Source organism: Petaurus breviceps, unplaced genomic scaffold (genome assembly GCF_028583685.1).
Source record: "Petaurus breviceps papuanus isolate PSGF00001 unplaced genomic scaffold, PetGlider_PUasm1.0 175, whole genome shotgun sequence".
NCBI lineage: Eukaryota > Metazoa > Chordata > Mammalia > Diprotodontia > Petauridae > Petaurus > Petaurus breviceps.
The window spans coordinates 3958021-3980807 of NW_027185764.1; positions in this window are offsets into that span (position 1 = coordinate 3958021).

Consider the following 22787-nt stretch of genomic DNA (forward strand, 5'->3'; position numbering starts at 1 on the left):
AAAAGCAACAAAATAAAACAAAACAAAACAAAAAACTTCTCAAAACATTGAACTAAAAATAAAACTGGGGGTTGGTTTTATGGGGGAAAATCCAATAAAATAAATAAACCTTTGGTTAATTTGATTTTTAAAAAAGAAAACCAAATTACCAGTATTCCAAAATGAAAAAAAGATAAATGCACTAATTAAAGAAATTATTAAGAGTTGCATAGACCAATTACATGCCAGTAAAATTGACAATCTAAATTAAAAGAATGAATATTTACAAAAATATAAATTGGCCCAGATTAACACAAGAAGAAACAGGATACTTAAACAATCCTATCTTTAAAAAAGAAATTGAACATGCCAATAAATGAACTCTCTAAGAAAAAAATCTCAAAGCCTAAATGGATTTAGAAGTGAATTCTGCCAAACATTTAAGGAACAGCTAATCCAAATACTATATAAACTATTTGAAAAAATACATAAAGAAGACACCCTACCAAATTCCTTTTCTGGTACAAAGGTGGTGTAAAGCCAAGCACGAGCTGCTGTGAACAGCTTTCAAGGTTCTGATTATATAGTATAGTGAACATTCTATTTATTCCATAACAAATCAGAGCAAAAGATTCACAAAAAATCAAGGGACAGCATTCACAATGTTACAACTTATCAGAGAAAATCAAAATACAGAATCCACAATGACATAATAACTCAACAACTTATCATTAAAATGGCCACATAGTTTTCACCAAAGTGGTCACATAGTTTTGAACAAAGTACAATCATTTAGTCAATCAATTATTTAGTAACTCAATCATTCAATAAGAAAGTACAAAATGTCAAAGTCCTCCACCCATGGGGCACACTAAGTTACAAATCAGTCACTCTTCAGTCATAAGTCACTCTTTAGTCATCAGTCATCAGTCACTACTCAGAACCTTCTTAAGGGATAGTGGGAAATACACAGGCCATCCACCCCTCAGTCACAAGTAATTCACAATTTCATCACTACGCAGTGCCCAAGGAGAGGTCTTTTTATCTTAACTGGGGGCAGGCTTTCAGTTTCCATGGCTCCTCTTCTATGGTCCCAGCTTCCTCCCAAATCTAACCAACTACCACCTGAGCCCAAAGGCAGACAGCTCCCAGCTCCTTGTTCAGCTCTCCATGCAATTCCTGTTCCACATTGGAGCTCACAATTTCCAGTCCATCTCAAATCCTTCACAGTCTCTGTTCCTGGGAAGGCAAGGCTTAACAAAGCCACAAAAACATTTGTACAGAATACCAACACCACAGTGATGCTTTCTCAGTCTTCGGCAGCTCCAGCTGGCCCTCAGAAGTCTTCATCACTTTCATTCCCCAAATCAAAATCACTTTCTCCCATTCTCAAAATCAAAATCATTTTCTCCATGTAAGTTCCAGTCCAGCAGTAGCAACCCAGCCTTCAGGTGCTCATCTCAAGAAGTTCTAACTTTCTCAGATGGGTTTTTTTTCTTATATACAGTATTGCTCCTCCCTGTTCAGCCCCTACCTGTTACATCAGCAATAGGGGTTCATACCTTCATAACAGAGGCTTAATTTGAAACTAGGTGCTAAGTACCTTTCAGCTTAGCAATACAAAGAGATCTTCAAATTTCATTACTATCATAGGTGGGTTTGATACCTAAACCAAGGAGAGCAAAAACAGGAAGAAAACTATAGATCAATTTCTTTAATGAACATTGAAGCAAAAATTTTAAATAAAATGCTAGCAAGGAGATTACAGCAATATATCACAAATATCATATACAATGTCCCGGTAAAATTTATACCAAGAATGCAGAGCTGATTCAATATTAGGAAAACTATCAGCATAATTGACCATATTAATAACAAGAACAATGAAAGTCATATGATTATATCAATAAATGCAGAAAAAGCTCCTGACAAAATACAATACCCATTCCTATTAAAAAACATTAGAAAGCAAAGGAATCAATGGAATCTTTCTAAAAATGTTAAGTACTATCTATCTAAAACCAAGAAAAAGTATTATTTTATGAAGATAAACTTAAGAATCTTACCAATAAGATCAGAGAGGAAGCAAAGATGTTCATTATCACTACCATCATTCTGTATTGTATTACAAATGCTAGTTATAGCAATAAAACAAGAAAAAAGAAACTGAAGGTATAAAAATAGGCAATAAGCAAACAAAACTACCACCCCTTTCAGATGATAAGGCAGGATATTTAGAAAACCCTAGAGAATCAACTTAAAAACTTGTTGAAACTATCATCAACTCTAGAAAAGTTGCAGGAAATAAAATAAACCCACAGAAATTATTAGTACTAGGGCAGCAAGGTGACGTAGTGAATAGAGCACCGACTCTGGAATCAGTAGGACCTGAGTTCAAATCCAGCCTCAGACACTTAATTAACACTTACTAACCATGTGATCTTGGGCAAGTCACTTAACCCCAATTTCCTGCCCTCTCCCCTCCAAAAAGTGAAAGGAAGGAAGGAAGGAAGGAAGGAAGGAAGGAAGGAAGGAAGGAAGGAATCATTAGCATTTCTGTATTCTACCAACCAAACCCATCAAGAAGAGATACAAAGAGAAATTTTATTTAAAATAATTGCAGATAATATAAAACTTGGGAGTCTATCTGCCAAGACAACTCCAGAGACTATATGAATACAATTACAAAATACTTTTCATATAAATACGCATCTAAACAATTGGAGAAAGAGTTCTTGCTCATAGATAAAAGAGGCCAATTTGATAAAAAGAAGTCTACCTAAGTTAATTTGCTTATTCAGTGCTATATAAATCAAACTACCAAAGAATTATTTTATAAAGCTAAAAAAAATCACAAAATTCATCTGGAAGAACAAAATATCAAGGATATCAAGGGAATCAATGGGGAAAAATGTGAAGGAATATGGCCTAGCAGTACCAGATTTCAAACTATATTACAAAGTGTTAACCATCAAAACAATCTGGTGTTATCTAATAAATAGAATTGGTGTATCAGTGAAATAGAATAGGTACATAATACATAGTAGTACATAACCATAGTAAACTAGTGTTTAATAAACCTAAAGAGCCAGTCTTTTGGGGTAAGGATTCAACATTTGACCAAAATTGCTGGGAAAACTGCATATCAGAAGAAATTAGGCATTGTCCAACATATCATACCAAATACCAAGATAAGGTAAAAATGACTAATGATTTATACATAAAGATTGATACCTTAAGTAAATTAGGGAAGCACAGAAAAATTTATCCATCAAGTCTATGGATAAGGGAAGGATTTATGACCAAACAAGATGATCAGCAGAAGTAAAATGGGTAATTCTGATTATGTGAAATTAAAAAGTTCTAGCACAAATTAAATGAAGGCAGCCAAAATTAGAAGGAAAGAAGGAAACTGGGTGAGGGGGACATAATGGAAATGTAAATGTAAAGATCTTCCCTGCACCTGGAGCCTGGGGTGAGAGGTTTGTTTTTCAGTAGATACTTTTTGATTGGCCAGTGGGTCCAGAAGGTTGTTACATTCTCTGAGCCAGGAGAAGGCTATATAAGCCTTGATGTGTAGCTTTGCTTTGGGGCTCACTTTGAGAAGTGTTCTGTGATTTAATCAGATGAGACTCTGGGAAGCCTTTGTTGAGAGCCCCCCGGCTTTGAAAAACCCAGATGTTGATTTGGTATGGATATAATGGTTGGACAGTTTGGAAATCTGTCTACTTTATTTGTTTCTCTGTCTTGATAATTCTGTCTGTATACTCTGAAGTTCAGGGTGCTAACCTTTTCCCCCTGAACTAGGTAAACGATACATACTTGACTGATTAAAGTAAGCTTGTTAACCCATTTTGAGTTGCTTTCCTTTATCATAGCAGATCCAAGAACCTATGTGGGCAGCCACCCTGGGGACGCTGGGGTGCTTGCTGATACAGGGGGGGATGCATAGAAAATTTTTCTGACAAAGGTCTCATTTCTCAAATATATAGGGAGGGAACTGAGCCAAATTTATTTTTTAAAAAATTAGTCATTCCATAATTGATAGTCAAAGAATATGAATAGGAAATTTTCAGAAGAAGAAATCAAAGCTATCCATAATCACATCAAAAAAGTTCTAAAATATTGTTGATTAGAGAAATGCAAATTAAAATAACTCTGAGATATCATTTCACACCTGTAAAATTGGCTAACATGACAGAAAAGAAAAATGACAAATGCTAGAGGGGATGTGGAAAAATTGGGACATCAATGCACTGTTGGTGGATTTGTGAACTATTCCTACCATACTGAAGAATAATTTGGAACAAATGGCTATAAAACTGTGCAGACCTTTTGAACTAGTAATGCCCTACTATGTGTTTATCCTAAAGAGATAAAAGAAAAGAGAAAAGGATCCATATGTACAAAAACATTTATGGCAGCTGTTTTTGTGGTGGCAAACAATTGAAAACTGAAAGGATGCACATTAATTGAGGAATGACAAAACAAGCTGATTGTGAGGGAGTACTATTGTGCTATAAGAAATGACAAGCAGGACAGTCTCAGAAAAACTTGGGAAAACTTACATCAATTAATTCAAAGTAAAATGAAAAGAACAGAACCATTGTACACAGTAATAGCAATATTGTAAGAATATGAAAGACTTAGCTACTGTAATTAAGACAATGATCCAAGATAATTCCAAAGAACCCATGGTGAAAAATGCCATCCAACTCCCAAGAGAGAACTGATGAACTCTGAGCTCAGATTGAAGCATACCTTTTTTATCTTCTTCATTTTCTTGGAGGTGTGTGCATTTTTTTTTGCAACATGGCTAATATGAAAATATGTTTTGCATGATTTCACATGTGTGATCAGTAGCATATTGCTTGCCTTCTCATGAGGTGGGGATGGGAAGAAAGAGAAAGAATTTGGAACTCAAAATTTTTTTAAATGAATGTTAAAATTGTTTACTTACAATTAGGGAATATTTAATGAAATAAATAATATATCTATACCTATCTATTTAACATCTATCTATAATAAACTACCCCAGGAAAGGCTTTTGGGTGTGTCCCTTCTAAAATATATCCCTTGTCTGTGTCAACTAATCATTGTCATCCCCTTTGTACCATTCATTCAGCATGCCCAGTGAAATTTACTCACCATATATTTTATTCTCTCAAAAATCAGGCTCCTTGTACCTTCTACAATGATAATTAATTGATGTGATAAACTAAAGCATGGTAAAGAATTTGAAGAATGGCAGAATTGAAAAAATATCTTTTTGATCATTTAGGCCATGGGTTCTTAACCTTTGTGTGGGTGTGTGTCATGGCCTTGTTCTATAGTCAGGTATAGCCTAACAATCCCTTTTAGAATATTTTTTTTTAAATCATAATGGAAGGAAATGCTAAATTGCAGTTAAAGGTTAATGAAAATAAGAATATAAGTTTTCCCCAACCAAGAATCCTCTGCTAAAAAAAAAAATTACCAAAGTAATCCAATACCTTCTTTTTATAGATAAGAAGGCTTGAGGAGACCCCAGGTCCCCATGTCTCTCCCACCTTTAAAGGTAATTTATTTTTTTCCAAGCGTAACGATCTGCCTTTTAACTATAGCCTTTAGAGTACAAATGCCACTCTGCTTGTACTGACCTTGGACAAGTTACAAAATCTTTGAGCTGCACCCTTCTCATCTGTAAAATGGGATAATTATATACCATATAATTATTATATTATGATGTAATTATAAATAGAATATAATTATATCATAAAATATAGTACAAAAATAAAAATATTTGCACTATTCACCTCTCATAGAGGTTAGCATGATGGTGAGAATTTCAAATTATACCTGAAGGGAAAGCGACCCCAATGAATAGTAACAACAATAGAAAAAAAAACAGTTAGAATTTACATAGCTCTTTTTTTTTTCTTTTTGGAGGGCAGTTGGGGTTAAGTGACTTGCCCAAGGTCACATGACTAGTTTTTATGTTAAGTGTCTGAGGCTGGATTTGAACTCATGTCGTCCTGACTCCAGGGCCGGTGCTCTTTTCACTGCACCACCTAGCCACCCCACGTAGCTCTTAAAGTTTTACAAAGCACTTTACATACTTTAACACAGTTGATCTTAGCAAGAACTTTGTGAAGAAAGTTCTATTATTATCCCCATTTTGCAAATGCAGACATTGAGGCTGAGAAATGTTAAATGACTTGCCCAGGGTCTCTCAGTTAATAAGTATCTGAGGCAGGATTTGAACTCAGAACTTCCTGTCTCCAAGTCCTACACTCTATTTATTGCGCCAGTACATGCTGGTCAGAATGATGTTTGGGGAACATTGGGTCTTGCATCTAAACGACACCATTTGGACTGCCATGTACGTGCTGGACATTCCTTATATGGAAGCATTCTTTTGAACTAAGGCTAACATTGTAATCATCTTCTACTTTCTTTTCTACTTTAACCCCTTGAATGTAAATAGTTGCCAAGTCCCATCGATTCTTTTACCATATTTCAAGTCCATTATGCCCTTTCCATTCTCACTGCCATCATTAGAGTTTAGGCCCTTATTCTTTCAACCCGGACTATCAAAAGTTCTCTTACTGGTCTTTCTAATCAATCTTGCCCCTACTCTATCCTCCCCAGAGAATTCTTCACATCACCAAGAAATCTTGAGCTGAACCATTCTGACCACATTACTCTTCTACCCCCAAATGTTCATTATCTCCCCTTTGTTTACTGAATACATATAAATATAAACTGCATCCTTTTCATAGTACTCCCCTTCACTTTCTGCTCCAGTCAAATTCTCTGTCCCAGCCAAACTCTGTCTCCTGTTCTTTCTTGCTCTTTCCTATCATTGTGTTTTTACTCAGGTGTAGGGTGTGTTCAGGGAGGACTGGTACCTCTGCTGTGAGAGCTGCCGAGCCCTTTTCAGAGCTGCTCTCCACCTTTGGTATCCACCTGCTCCATCTAACTCTCACCTGTGGCTCCAAGAAGCTGTTGCATGCACAGCGGCCATTTCAGCAGACAGGATAAAACAGGATGAGGGTAACAGAGGGATCTCTGAGTTAAGGGGGTATCTACCCCAAGCATGTGAATACTTCATTAGGTGGAGTGGGCAGATGAGAATAATTTGTTCCAACAGCCATGAAGGCAGCTGAAGCAGGTGCTGTGGAGTTCTTAGAGCTTGGTTAGACATCGAAGACACCAAGGGCATCCACTGCATCCCAAGCCATTGCAAGTTGTCTTGACTCTGTCCTGCCAATGGACTGTGGTAACTCTAGAAGAGTGATGCAAACAACTTTGTGCAACTCTGCCTCACTTAAATCCAATTTAGGCAAGAATCAAGACATCAATAATACAATTTTACCATTTTTACCTATCTCAAAACCCTCTGGCTACAGGTAAGGGATGAAGCAGCAGGTGTGGATACACTAGGAATTGTAGTCACAACCCTCCACACAGGTATCCCAGGACATAAAGTTGTCTTCTCATTGGAAGCCGCAGTGGGATTTGGAAGCCCCCTGGGTGTCTGAACAGCCTTTTTTTTTTGGCTTTATGGAGGGGGGAAGGCAGGGCAATTGGGGTTAAGTGATTTGCCCAAGGTCACACAGCTAGTAAGTGTTAAGTGTCTGAGGCTGGATTTGAACTCAGGTCCTCCTGACTCCAGGGCTGGTGCTTGAACAGCCTTTTCAGAATCACACTGCTCATCTCCTGATGTGAGGAAGGGGCTATAAAAGGTGCCCTAAATATTGTCTGGTTATACAACCCTGGCCTGATTACCATGGTAGGCAGTGATCCCAGCCTGCTGTGTAAACACAAAAAAATGTACAAAAACATCTACAAAGACTATTCCACTCACCACTGATACATGGAAATGTGTGCATACTTATAGACAACACAAAATCCAGTAGACCTGAAAGACGAATAGCTCTTGTTTGCAAGAGAACTGAACAGGTATTACATCCAAATAGCAGCCCTGAGTGAAACAAGGCTGGCAAACGAAGGCCAACTTACTGAAATTGGAACTGGGTACGTGTTTTTCTGGAGTGACTGCAATGAAGGGGAGTGCCGTGAAGCTGGTGTGAGTTTTGCAATCAAAACTAATCTGGTCAACAAGTTGGTATGGCTGCCAAAAGGAGTAAACAATAGGCTCATGACAATGCTATTACCACTGGTAGGAAAATGTCACACCACCATCATCAATGCCTATGCTCCCACCATGATAAACCCCTGATGAGGTCAAAGAAAAAATTTATGAAGACCTGGAGACCCTTATCATCAATGTGCCAAAAGAGGAAAAGCTTATAATTTTGGCTAACTTTAATGCAAGAGTAGGCTCAGACTAGCAGACTTGGTAGGAAAGGGAGGGAGTCCTAGAGAGGAATAAAGTTGGAAACAGCAACAGCAGTGGTCACTTGCTGCTGAAGACCTGTTCATCTCATGACCTTCTCATTGCCAACACTATTTTCCTTTTACCTAAATGCAACAAAACTTCATGGATGCACCCCAGAAGCAAACACTGGCATTTAATAGACGATGTGATACTGGACTGATCATAGACTATTCTCTACAAGCTAAATATCCATGTTCAACAAAAGCGGCATCCCAAGGCAAAATGACTAAGAAAAGAATTAATGTCAACAAAATAGAGTGCTTCCCTGAGAGGGAACAGTTTGTTGCTAACTTGGCAGGAAAGTTAGGCTAACACACAGCTGGCAACGGAGAAGTAGAAAAGGAGTGGGCAGCTTTCAGAGATCTGGTGTACAGCCCTGCATCTGCTCATCTGGGTCAGAACACTTACAAACACCAAGACTGGTTTAGTGAAAATGATGGGGAAATTCAGAAACTGCTAAATGAAAAACAAGAACTCCACAGGGTTTACCAGCAGGATAGTTCATCCTTCTCTAAGAAGGCAGCATTTAATTCCATCAAAAGTAAAGTGCAAGTGAAGCTTAGAGAGATGCAGTATTCTTGGCTCAGTAAGAAGGCAGATAAAATTCATTTTTATGCTGATACTAACAATCCAAAGCACTTTTATGATGCCCTAAAGGCTATTTATGGACCAACAACCTATGATTCACCTCAACTAATCAGTGCTTATTGAGTCATGTTGATTAGTGACAAGGACATGATCCTAGAGAGATGGGCTGAACATTTCTATAGTGTTCTCAACAGACTCATCAATCAATGTTGAAGCCATTGAGCATATACCTCATGTTGAAGTCAATCCCTCCCTAGCTGAAGTTCCAACTGAATAAAAGGTTTTGAATGCCATTAGGCCCCTTTCCTGTGGCAAAGCACCTGGTGCAGGTTATATTTCAGCAGACATTTACAAGGTAGGGGGTCCATTGCTCATACAAAAGCTGACTGAAATTTTCCCGTTTATATGACAAGAGGAGGTTATCCCCCAGGAGTTCAAGGATGTCTCCATTGTCCATCTCTATAAAGGTAAAGGAAATAGATTATCCTGGGACAATCATGGGGGAGGGAGGTGTCCTCTCCCTCTTAGTGATTGCTGGCAAGATTCTTGCCAGAGTTCTCCTTGATAGTTTAATCCTTCCCCGTGGAAGATGGTTATCTACCTGAGAACCAGTGTGGCTTCAGAAAGGGCCAAGGAACAGCCAATACGGTATGCCTTCATCAGAAAAGATGCTGTGCTCCATGAGGAAAGCAGAATTGAGACAGTTCAAAAGAAATGTGCGATGTGCAAATTTAGAGAATCCACCTCAAATGTTCCCATGGACTATTTGTGCTCCACCTGTGGTAAAGCATCTGAGCTCATGTTGGTCTCCTCAGCCACAGCCGGACACACTGTAACTTGACTCGTTTTGGTCCTCTTCAAGAACAAAGGACAACCACCAACCAATCAGCTTTTGCTCATGCCTAGAATGGACTTTCTCCCAGCTCCATCTGCTGAAGTTCCCTCTTTTAAGCTTAAATTTACATATCTTCTTCTTCATGAAGACTTTCCCTATCCTCCATTCACCATAAAACTCATCTCTCCCTTCTTGAACTTTTCAAATTATACATTTTATTAAAAATTTTGCATTGAATAACAATACAACCGTTTGCTTAGACTGAACTACATTTAAATTAACTTCAGTTTATAAATTATAAAAATATTTTAATCTCTCCCTCTAAGTCTTTATCAGGAAGATGGATGTTTGTGCATTTGTGCACTCCTATTCAAACTTTTTCTCTTATGTGACCATAGCTAATGTGTACTCCAATCTTTTAATTTTGTTTTTTCTACTTTATTTTGTAAACATTTTTCTATATTTCTTTGCATTCCTCAAACTTGGCATCCTAAATTACATTTCGATATTCCATTATATTAATGTACCACAATTCTACCATTTCCCAATTGTGGAACATTTGAGGTGTTTACATTTGATTGTTTTCCAAATACATACAGTGCTGGTAAGAAGATTTTTTTTAACAGATAGTTCTTTTTGTTTGTTTGTTTTTTTAAATAATATCTCTACAGTATATTCCTAATAGTAGAATTATTTATTTAGGGGTGGCCAGGTAGCACAGCAAGTAAGAGCACCGGCCCCAGTGTCGAGATGACCTGGGGATCAAATCTGGGCTCATATACTCAGCACCACACCCAGAAATAACTGGCCGTGTAACCTTGAGCAAGTTACTTAACCTCAATTGCTTTAAAAAAAAAAAAGAATTATTTATTTAAAGAGAATGATCATTTTGTAACTTTTTACTGTGTATTGTTAGATTTCCCTCTAAAAAAGTTTTTCATGTTTGCAATTCAACCTTCAATGAATAGTTATATCTATTCATCCACAATCCCACCAGCATTTAATTTTGTACTGTTTAATTATTTTACCAATTAGATATGTGTGCAATGGTACTTCAAAGTGGTTTTAATTTCCCTCACTTCAATTACTTATGAGTAAACATTTTTCAAGTGATTATTAAACATTTTTGTTTCCTCTTTTGAAATTCTCTATTTATATGTTCTTGAATATTTATTTATTGTAGACTGGAAATTAGAATTTTCCTCCTGAAATTTCTCATAAGACTTTGATTTTTCTGGTGGCTAGGTGGTGCAGTGAGTAAAGCACTGGCCCTAGAGTCAGGAGGACCCGAGTTTGGTTCCAGCCTCAGACACTTAACACTCACACACACAAAAAACTAGCCATGTAACCTTGGGCAAGTTGCTTAACCCCAATTGCCCTCCAAAAAGTGAAAAAAAGACTTTGATTTTTCTTTTTTGCACTTATCAAACTCTCTCATACAATCTTAATTTATGTACTTTTTTCTTCCTATTAAATTACAAGATCCTTGAGAGCAGGGTCTGTGTCATTTCTATCCAAGAGCCTTGGTTTGTGCTTAATAAGTGAATTTGTGAAATTAAATTAAATATTATTTGGGTTATGAAGAGGAGGTTTTGTGCCTAAATGAAGTATCTCTACCTAAGATACTTCTATTCCCCCTCCTCCTCCTCTTCCTCTTCCTCTTCCTCCTCCTTCTTTTCCTCCTCCTCCTCCTTCTTCTTCCCCTTCTCTTACTCCTTTGCTTTTTCCTTCTCCTCCTCCTCCTCTTCCTCTTCCTCCTCCTCCTCTTCCTCCTCCTCCTCCTTCTTCTTCCCCTTCTCTTTCTCCTTTGCTTTTTCCTTCTCCTCTTTCTCCTTCTTCTTCTCCTCTTCCTTCTCCTAATGATTGTTCAGCTTGAGTATGTGCAGAATGGCTTTCTCCTCTGAGAGTGGGAGTAGAAGATTAGTTTCATAAATATCCCACTGAGATATGAATCTTGTTTATCAAAAGTCTAAAAGAAAAGAAGAAAAGAAATGCAAGTTGTATAATTGTAATGATCAAGTTTGACCTCAGAGAAGAGATGAGAAAATTCAACTCCTACCTTTCTTTGCAAAGATCATGAACTATAGGCATAGAATACTGTAAGATTTACTTGATATGTTGGTTAATTTTCCTGAGCTGCTTGCTTTTTTTCTTTCCTTGTTACAAGGTTGGCTATTTTTGTAGGGAAAAATCAAAGGATATATTTAGAAATAAAGGTGATGTAAAAGGAAAAGATTTTTAAAATAAATTTAAAATAAAATTTAAATTTAAAATACATTTAAAAATAAAATAAAAAAGATTTTTAAAATAAAAATAAATTTAAAAGAAAAGATGAATAATTAACCCCATAAAGGTTATCTCCAAATAGACCAAAAAAAGGGAGTAGAAACCTGCACAGTAAGAGTCCATATGTCAAAAGTTTGAAGGCAATAAAGAATAATTTTTATTGACCACTCAATAAGAACCCTGAAACCTCTGTTTGTTTCCGTGGCTTTTATCAGGCTCTGATTTCATTTGGGAGAACATGGTTTGCTTTCATCGATCCTCAAATGCACCCTGACACACAAAAGAGTATCTTTTTAACACCAGCATTCTTCCAATGATACTGTAGAGTCCCAAACCCATGGGGTAACATACTATATGAAGAACAGAAATTAGGGCAACCCAAAGGGCAATAGAGAGGTAGTTAGGTCACAACTTATTAGAAAGAGAGTGGCAGAAAGATCACCATACAGGAAACCTATGATCAGAAAGAAAGGTAGACTTATTAAGAGTAAGGGACAAGAGACAGGTAACCTGAATGCTGCCCTGGTACCCAATGAATCTTAAAAAACCCAGGTGGAAAGCCATATATATATATATATAATCAATCAATCAGTATGCTTTTATTAAGCACCTTCTATGTGCCAGACATATGCACATATGCAGGACTATGCAAGACTTAACATCAAGCAGAATAAGGATAGCACAGGAGATGATATGGTTGGGTTAGAATCTTCATAACTAAAGAAAATGCTACAATGAAGAGATAATGGATTCACTGAAGTTCTGAGCTATCTATTGTAGCCACCTAAGAGTTTAAAGTTGTCATCAGTGATGGTGACAATACCAGGGATGAGGTTAAGGAAGTGAGAGGGAAGCATAGTTTGATTACAGAATGTTAGGCTTGTAAAGGGCCTTAAAGACACTTTGGTTCATCATCACTTATAGATAAGGAAACTAAAGCCTAGAGAGGTAAAGAAATTTACCAAAGTCCTAAAAATAGTAAGTAGGATTCAAACTCAGCTCTTCGGGTTCCGAATATGGTAGAGTGTTGTTCTCCCAACTCTAGTATCTTCCATCTTGCAGTTTTCTAACACAAATATGGGTTGATGATAATAGTGGAAGTAGAAATGTCACAATGATGGAGATGGAATTGTCATTCTTCTAAGAGGTCATGGTGACGGAGGAGTCATGGCGATGTGTTAAAGGGGTTGCAAAATCTAGGATTACAAACTCTGTGACATATATAGATGAGGTAAGCCTGCCTCTTACAGCACCTTCCTGATTTCATCTCACTCTATTTGTTAGACTTTAAAGTCTGGTGTGATTCAGAGCTCTGTAAGCATGGTAGAGAGTAATGAAAACTGGAGTTGGCATCAGAAGACCTGGATTTGAATCTTGGATCTGTTACTTCCTAGCTGTGTGATCCTGGTCAAGCCACCTTCTTTTGCTTTCTGGACACATTTCCTCATCTTTAAATGAGAGGGGTGGACTAGATCATTTCTAAAGTCTCTCATTGCTCTATTATTCTATGTTCTAAGGTCCTGTCCTAGCTCTTGCATTCTGGGAATTTCCACAAGCCTTTTAGTTGGTGACAGCATCATTAATTCACATTAACAATGGGAGCTTACGATTTGTCAAAATGGGGGATTGGTACCTTCTTGAAGACAGTGAGGGAATGGAAAATCTCATAATCCTCTTTAGAGAGAGAGGTGGAGAGGAAGGGTGGAACAGAATCACAAACCTAATAATCAATCAAAAATCATTTATTAAGCACCTACTATATGCCAGGCACTGTGCAAGGCAATACAAATATAAAGAAGAAAAAAGAAAAAAAATCCATACTCTCAAGTATCTGACATTCTACTGGAAGAGAATATATTTACCTATGTAAGTATGTAGAAAAAGAATACAAAATAAGTTAGTTAAGGAATGATGGAGTAAACTAGCAATCAGCATCTAGCAAAGAGAACTGAAGACAGGTGAAATTTACATATTGAAATAAAAGGGATTAACTCACCTTCTAATATTAATAATATATTTCTATGATGCTTTAAAGTTTAACAAATCTTCCTCATAGAAACTCTGCAAGGTATGTATTAAGTGCAAATATTATTGTAGTTATTTTGTTGATGAGGAAACTGGGGTTCAAATTAATAGACTTGTACAGGAATGTATAGGTAATATATTTTAGAGGAGGAATTGGGACCTAGGTCTCTCCTGACTTCAAATCATTATTCCTTGGTGCAAATCATTATTCTATAATAATGATAATAGTAGTAGTTTACTTTTCTATGATAACTTAACACCTTGCAAAGCCCTTTCCTCTCAACATCCCTGTAAAGTAGACTGTTTAAGTTTTATTCTCATTTTAAGAACTAGTAAAATGAGGAGGGACTGTTTAGTGAAGTTCTAGGAAAGTAAACAATTAAAATTCAGTCTATGGACCATTCAAGTCTGGAGACCATTTTCTCTACTAATAAAAATGTATATTTTTTGAAAGCCTAATAACATCTATTATCAAGACAAATTTTTTAAGTCTTTTGCACTTGATTATATAAAATATTATCCTCAGAAACATACTAAATATTAAGTCCTGTATATCTAAGTGGGCATGCTCATAATGGATCAAACTAAAAAAAACAATGAGCAGTTAAATAATTAAGGCACCTCAGCTTTTGATAAATTGCCTTCTTCACCTTCAGATACAGTTTTCTGTATCTTGGTTTTCTCTTAGGCAAAGCTAATGGAAAGGGCATCTAGGTGGCTCATGGATAGAGGCTAGAGACAGGAAGACCTGAGTTAAAATCTGGCCTCAGACACTTACAAACTGTGTGACCTTGGGTAAGTCACTTAATTATTTTTCAGTTCCTCATCTGTAAAATGAGCTGGAGAAGGAAATGGAAAACCACTCGAATATCTTTGCCAAAAATATCCCAAATGGATAATAAAGTGTCAGACAGGACTGAAACTATCCAAGAACAAAAAATAATGGAGGAGAAGTTGAACCACATAATTGGTAAAGGTTTTTCTAGTTCTGACATTTTTTAATTTGTCATTCTTAAATCCAACTAATTTGCTGTCAATAATGCATACTACAATGAGAGTTTAGGAATGCACTCAGGGAGAGATGGTGAGTCAGAGAGGGTAGAGAGCTGGCCTTCAAGCCAGCCAGGAAGACCTGGGATCAAATCCTGTCTCTGACATTCACTAGCTATGGCAAGCTTCTTCATTTCTCGGTGCTCTAGGCCAGTGACAAACTCAGACAGAAATGGGGAGGGGGAAAACATTTAAACCATATAGAAGGATCTCAGGGGACTCCATACTGACCATTATCTGTGTTCTTCTGTTAAGTAGCTGGTGGCTCAGTGGATAGAAGCCTGAGCCTAGACTCAGGAAGAGATGAGTTCAAATCCAGCTTCAGACACTTTCTGGTTGTGTAACCCTGGACAAATCACTTTACTTTTATTTTATTTTGCCTTTTTGGAGGGCAATTGGGGTCAAGTGACTTCCCCAAGGTCACACAACTAGTTTGTGTGTGTGTGTGTGTGTTAAATGTCTGAGGCTGGATTTGAACTCATTTTCTCCTGACTCCAGGGCCAGTCCCCTATTCACTGAGCCATCTAGCCACCCCATAAATCACTTTACTTTTGATTGCCTGACAAAAAAATCCATTGGACGAGGAAATGGCAAACCATTCTAATGTCTTTTGCAAAGAAAACCCCATGGACAGCATGATCCAAAGGGGCACAGTCAGACACAACTGAATAACATCTTCTATTGTATTTTTATTTATTTTAAATATTTCCTAGTTATATTTTAATCTGGTCCATGTCCTTCTTGGGCATGTTTCAAGCTCCAATGAAGTCTGGTGGCAGTCTCTGACACCTCTGCCTAGGCAGGTGGCTAAGAGAATAAATGACAAAGAAAGTAGAAGTCTGCTTGGTAGAGTAAGTTTCCTTCTCTGGATGCTCTCTTTACTAATGAAATCACAGGTTAGTCCCCCACCCTACATTCATATACACATTCATATACACATACATGTGCACACATGTATATATAAAATCACCAAATAAAGTATGTACAGAAAAATTTTACACATATATACCTATTTGTGTCTAATGGTAGCCATATCTAGGGTGGAAGTGAGGGAAAGGGGGAAAAAAGGAGAAGAAAAAAGAAAAAAAGAAATAGTATATATACATAAATATAAATTTATTATATACATAAATGGAATATCAAATTGAACATAATAGATTTTCAGTTTCATGTATAATCTTTTTTTTATTATACTGTTATGGAAATGCTTGTTTTGTACCACAAATTAAAAATAAAATAAAAAATATTCTTAAATCTAATATCACCAAAGGTTTTGTAGCTCTTTGCCTGGATGCAGGAACAGAACAGTCTCTCACTGAGCTCTTTTATCAGACTTTATTTTTTTCCCTTTGTTAACTCCAAACTGTCTAATCCTTGGCATAGCTACCAAATTAACCTTTTAAAAAAATACACAGGTCTGATTATGTCACTTCTACTCAAAAACGTTCATTGTTTCCCTGTTGCCTGAAGGAAAAATATAAAGTCCTGACCTTAGCATTTGAGGTCTTCCACTATCTGTCTCCAACCTACTCTTTGAGCTTTACATTACCCTGCCCCCTTCACTCATCTTCAACACCTAGCCATGCTGTGCTGTATTGCTGGCTGTTAACACGTAAGCACTCCACTGTGATCTGTATCATTCTACTTCTTTCCAGCTCCATGAAACAAGAGGCAGCACATGCCAACCAAGTCAAACCATCATCACCACCTTGACTATTGTCCCCATTTAGACTCTAATGGGGACAAATTAGGACCCTAAACACAAGAGCTCTGGGAATGACATTAAAAAAGAGGCTATTCACACCTCCTGCACTCTGAGGCTTGTGGGATTTTTCCCTCTGACTTGAAACTGAAACTTTTGATATGTGTTGTTTCCTCCATTAGAATGTGAACTCCCTGAGTTCAGGGACTATCTTACTTTTCCATTTTTCTCTCCAGATCTTGGGTAAACACTTAATATATCATTCATTCATGAATTCTCTTAAGAAGATGTAGCAATACCATTACTAGGTCTGTATCCCAAAAGATAAAAAAGATCTATATTTACAAAAATATTTATAGCCACGCATGTCTGAGGGAAAAGAATTAGAAACTGAGAGGATGTGCATCAACTGGGGAATGGCTGAACAAGTTGTGGTATGTGATTATAATGGAATACTATTGTACTATAAGAAATGATGAGCAGGATGCTCTCAGAAAAACTCGGAAAGAACTTGCATAGACTGATGCAAAGTGTAATGTACTGTATACAAAGTAACTGCATTAATGTAAGATGTTCAGCTGTGAATGACTTAGCTATTCTCAGCAATACAATAATCCAAGACAACTCTGAAAGACTTGTGATAAAAAAATGTTATCCATCCCCAGAGAAAGAACTGATGGTGTCTGAATACAGATAGAAGCATACTTTTTTTTTTACTTTATTTTTCTTGATTTTTTTTTGTGTATATTTTCTTTTACAACATGACTATTACAGATATGTTTTGCATGACTACACATGTATAACCTATATAAAATTGCTTGCCTTCTCAGTGGGGGTGTGAGTGGAGAGGGAGGAAGGGAAAGAATTTAGAACTCAAAGTTTTTTAAATGAATATTAAAAATTATTTTATATGTAACTGGGGGAAAAATTAATAAATTAATTTAGAGAAAAAAGAAGAAAGTCCCCTGTACCTGGAATGAACTTCTTCTAAACCTCTTCCCAATCTAGGGGTTATTTTTCATCCCAGAAAACTTCCCAAATGTGCCCCAATTGAACATGATCACTCCTTTCGAATTTTCCTGGAAGACCTCTTCTATATCTCACTAGAAGAGGTATCAAATAGGAAGCCAGGGAACCACACTGAAGTCTGTAACACTCTCAGGTGCTACCCAAACTAGATTAAAATGTAATTTGGAAATACAATATAGATAAATATACAATGGAACATAGATAATGTTAATATGTAGTTTTCCAAGTCAATATGTAGCACATGGGGGGATCCTTATGTACAGTTTAGTGGCCCCAGTTTCTATGTAATTTTGACTCCCCTGCTCTGTTGAATACATACCATATTCTATATTTCGTTCTACATATTTTTAGAATGGACAGCTTTGTAATATAGTGGATAGACTGCTGGCAGATGACATTAGAAAGACCTAAGTTCAGAGCCTACCTCTAACACTCATTGGCTACGGTATGTGACTCTGGCCAAGTGACATAACCTCTCCCAGCCTTTAGTCTCCTCATTTGTAAAATAAGGATAATAATAGCACCCACATCACAGGGTTATTGTAAAAGATGAAATAAAATTATGTGTTTATTATATATATGCATGTAGGACACTTAGCAAACTTAAAAAGCACACAAATATTGGTTATTACTATTTGCATATATCAGACTATAAGCTCTTTGAAGGCAAGGACTGCGTTCTTTTATCTCTGTATTCACAGTACAATTCCTTTCATGTGGTAGGCATGTACGATTTTAAAAAAAAGATTATTGAACTGAATTCTACCTAAGAAGCTTGAAAAGGGACTGAATGAGACCTCTCAGAAAGACAAATTTTCTTTTTTCAGCATTCTGGAAGGGCAGGGAAGGTCTGTAGGATTTCAAGATGTCCAATGGAGTTCATTTCTTTCTTTGTCTTTTTTTCTTTCTACCAGTGCAGTCTGCGTGGGGGAGAAAAATCACACAGTTGCCAAACACTCATCAGGTCTCAATATTTTCAAATAGAAGTTTTCTTCTAAATGTGGTTGGGGGTGAGGGGTTGGAGTACCGTACCTTTGCTTGCTTTGTTATAGGAAACTCCCACTGAGGAAGCACCTTCCACAGAAGCAGAGCTACAATTGTTTGGCAGTTTTCAGTCTGAGAGAATTGTCTGGGGGCAGTGGGAGTTTAAATGACTTGTTCAGGGCCACACAGTCAGTTAGGGTCAGAAATAGGATATGAGTCAAGGCCTTCTAGACTCCAGCTTATCCTGATGCCAGCTCTCCATTTCATGTTCCTCACCCTCTCCTCTAAGTGGGATGGATACTGAATAAAAATGAAATAGCCTAGATTACTTGGCAATAAGAACTTAGCAATAAGAACTCAAAATTTGATTCACTAGGTTAGGATCACAACATTGTTTTTGATATAAGAAAAAGTGATAATAGCTACCAAAGTGCTTTAAAAATATAAAAAGGGTTATGTAAAACAGATCTAGCTGGCTTTTTTTCCCCTCCTGATCCATGGGTTTTAATTTTGGGTTCTTTTCCCAATAGTAATAATGGGCTTACATTGAACACACTCTTTGACTTGGTCGCTTGTGTAACCAATAACTCCCATTTGTGACTGGGCTGGCTGGTGGAGTCACAGATTTAGTCCAGAAATTGTCTTTGCTGGAAGTTATTAACATCCTGGGGACCTTTCTACTTTACCCTATAAGCTTTCACCAGCTAAGCTAACTTGCTTCATCAAATTGGACCCAGGAATGATAGAAATGAAAGTAAAAACTAAATGGTGCCTGAATGTAAAACCAGGAGACCTATGGCATGAATTGGCCAGTGGAAAGGATGTTCTAAAGTTGTGATCTGTGAGAGTATTATTCTAGGAGTGGAAAAGAAAATTAAAGCAGAAAGACACGTGTGTGCGCATGCCATAAATCTGGAGAATAAGATGAATAGGTCAAGACCTTAAAGAAGGATTTGGTTTGATTTGAGGACTGAATGGTGGTTCCACATCTTGTTTAGTTTCCAGAACTGGTTGCCCTTTCCTAATATATATCCATTCAAATGGAAGAATATGTCCTTTGAGTAAGCTAAATGCTGGTCCAGGTGTTGGTTTACAAAGCAGAAAAGTGGTCGTGCACTTCCTACCTTACTTAGAAATTCTCACTTGTTCAACATAACAACTGTTAAGCATGCCAAGAAAGGCATGGCTACAGAAGGAAAAAGTGTTATTGGAAAGAAGAAAAAGAAAGAGTCGGGGTGGCCAGGTGGCACAGTGAGTAAGAGCGCTGGCCTGGTGTCGGGAGACCCGGGATCGGCTCTGGCCTCAGATACTTGGCACCCACACAAAATAACTGGCCATGTAACCTTGAGCAAGTTACTTAACTCCAATTGCTTTAAAAAAAAAAGAAAAGAAAAAGAAAGAGTCCACAGAGAAAAAAAAATCAATGAATAATTCTACCACTTATCCTAGGAAACAACAACTCATACCATAAGGGAGTTAGGTTCTGTGGAAGTGCAGTGATTCCTCTAAGTTGCATGCCAAATTTGAAATTCATAGGTAATTTTCCTTTCAGAGTGAAGTGTCTGAAGCTTTACTCCCAGAACTCAACAATTAGGGAATGAGAACACTCAAGCAAATACAGATCAATGTTTAAAAATCTGACTCATAAGGTGGTGGTTTAATCTGATTTAGTGGTAGTTAACCTTCTTTAGGGACAGTGTGAGTGATTTCTACATGACTCTACTGCAAAGGTCCACAAGAAAGGAAGACTCTCTCCCTTTGAAAGCTTATCAGGGACTAGAACAAAGTCTGATTTTGATTGACTTTTTTTGAGTGTATGTAGTTTGAGTTTATGTGAAGGAATTAAACAGCCTTCCCATACATAAATACCATTGCTCAGTATGGGAGTTTACTACATAGTCTGTAAGCAAAAAATGACTGGGGTGGGGCATGAACTAAAATTCCAGCATCTAAGCAGAGTCGTCTAATGCTTAATCTCCAACTTCATATTTTTCAGCCTATACATTGAAGAAATAAATTTATTTGTCCACTATGATAATCTCATAGGAATGTTAGCTTACTACTGGCAAATCTCTTGAGAAGAAAGGTAAATACAAAAGCCATAGACTGAGAAATTAATTTACTACAATATATTAATGGTAATATAGGACTGAGAAGGGGGAAGAGATACTTGTCATGGTTTGGAAGACATCCAGTAGTCTGAAAACCTATAAATATAATTCAGAAACCACAACTTTGCCCTTTTGCTGAGAAATCACTTGGTCCAATGGGGGAGGGGCAGAACTGAAGTATAGTACCATTCTTAATACTATTTCTGTGCCTTTTTTTCCCAAGTACTATCTCATACAAAGAATTATAGTTGGCAGAAGATGTATATTTATTTGGGACCTTCCATTTGTGCCCCTTTATTGAAGTCCTTTGTTTTTTCCAGTACATACGTAGGGTACTTGGAAAGTTGGACAACTTTTGCCCTAGTTTATAAAAAAAAAGAAAGAAAAACTTAGACAATGCAGAGCAGACACCCATTTCTCTTGGACTGGACAACGTCTATCTTATTTCATACGGAACGTTCATAGAAAAAAAACTTATCTGAGAAATGTTCTTCTCTTATGGAATTGTGTAGTATGCAGTGCACTGCTTCTAGACGTCAGCAAGTCCATTACTTTCCCTGGCTGTGGGGATATTATAATGTTAGATGCTCCTTCTCTGGAACAGAATGTGTAAAATAAACAGTTGGTGAAAAGCACGAAGAATTAACGAAGTGAAAATCTCAGGTTATTCCTTAGGCAATTGACATGAAATTGACCTTCTTAAATGCTAGCTGTTAAAGGACGTTCAGACCCAGGATGAATGGATCTCTAGGTCACTCCACTGTATGTTTCTCCAGTCTTTCAGGAAGTAGCAGCCAAATAACAAGAAGCACCGGGTTAGGGAAGGCGAACCTCAAACCCCGGAACCCACCAGGATCTCTACGTAAATAGCAGCGAGCACTTTCTTCTTGCCCGGGATCCCAGAGGTTATATTAAAAGAGTCGGCGCTAGGACCTAGTCAGAGTCTGGATCCGTACCGCTTTCGGACGGCAGGAGGAGGGAGGGGGTGAGGAGGAGGTGGGAAAGAAGGGTTGTGTAGGGGGTGTGTGTGTGGGGGAGAGTCATTTATGCAGAGAAGGCGCTGCTGCCATTTCAACTCACACTCCACACTCACTACTCGGAGAAAGAGAGAGGGAGAGAGAGAGAGAGAGAGAGAGAGAGAGAGAGAGAGAGAGAGAGAGGGAGGGAGGGAGGGAGCGAGGTTTGAGTCTGACGGGGCCGAAGAGGCGCTCAGCTGCCAACACTCACACTGCCTGCTGCTGCTGCTGCCGCTGCTGCTGTTGCTGCTGCTGCTGTTGCTGCTGCTGTTGCTGCTGCTGCTTGCTGCTTCTTGCTGCCGCTGCTGCTCTCTGGGCCTTAGGGGAAAAGAAGGAAGAAGAGGAAAGAGAACCCAAGATAATCAAGTGGGGGGGGGGGGGAGAACAGGAGTGAGGAGGAGGTAAAGAACTGCGGTGAAGAAGAAAGACAAACTCACAACACTCATCTGTAAAGAGAAAACCAAACAAACCTAAAAGCTTCAAAACTGAGAGAGCAGCCCCTGTCGACTCACTTCATCTCCTGAGAGGCAGAGGACAGGGTAGTTCACCTTAACAGTCAGAAATGGTCTAAAAGCCAGCGCAAGGTCCAATGCAATATTCCAAGCTATTTCTAGTTTCTTCCACCTAAATTTGGAAGGGTTTCTCGCTGCGGCTGGGGATTGTCTGACGAAGTGGTGAACATTAAGGAGCCGCTGGAGCCCAGGGGAAACGGAGCTTTGAAAGAGAAGTTGTGTTGATTGGGGTGGTTTCCCGAGGAGGAGAAAGGACGATGGGCTGGAGGAGTCGGTGCTGCCTGGGG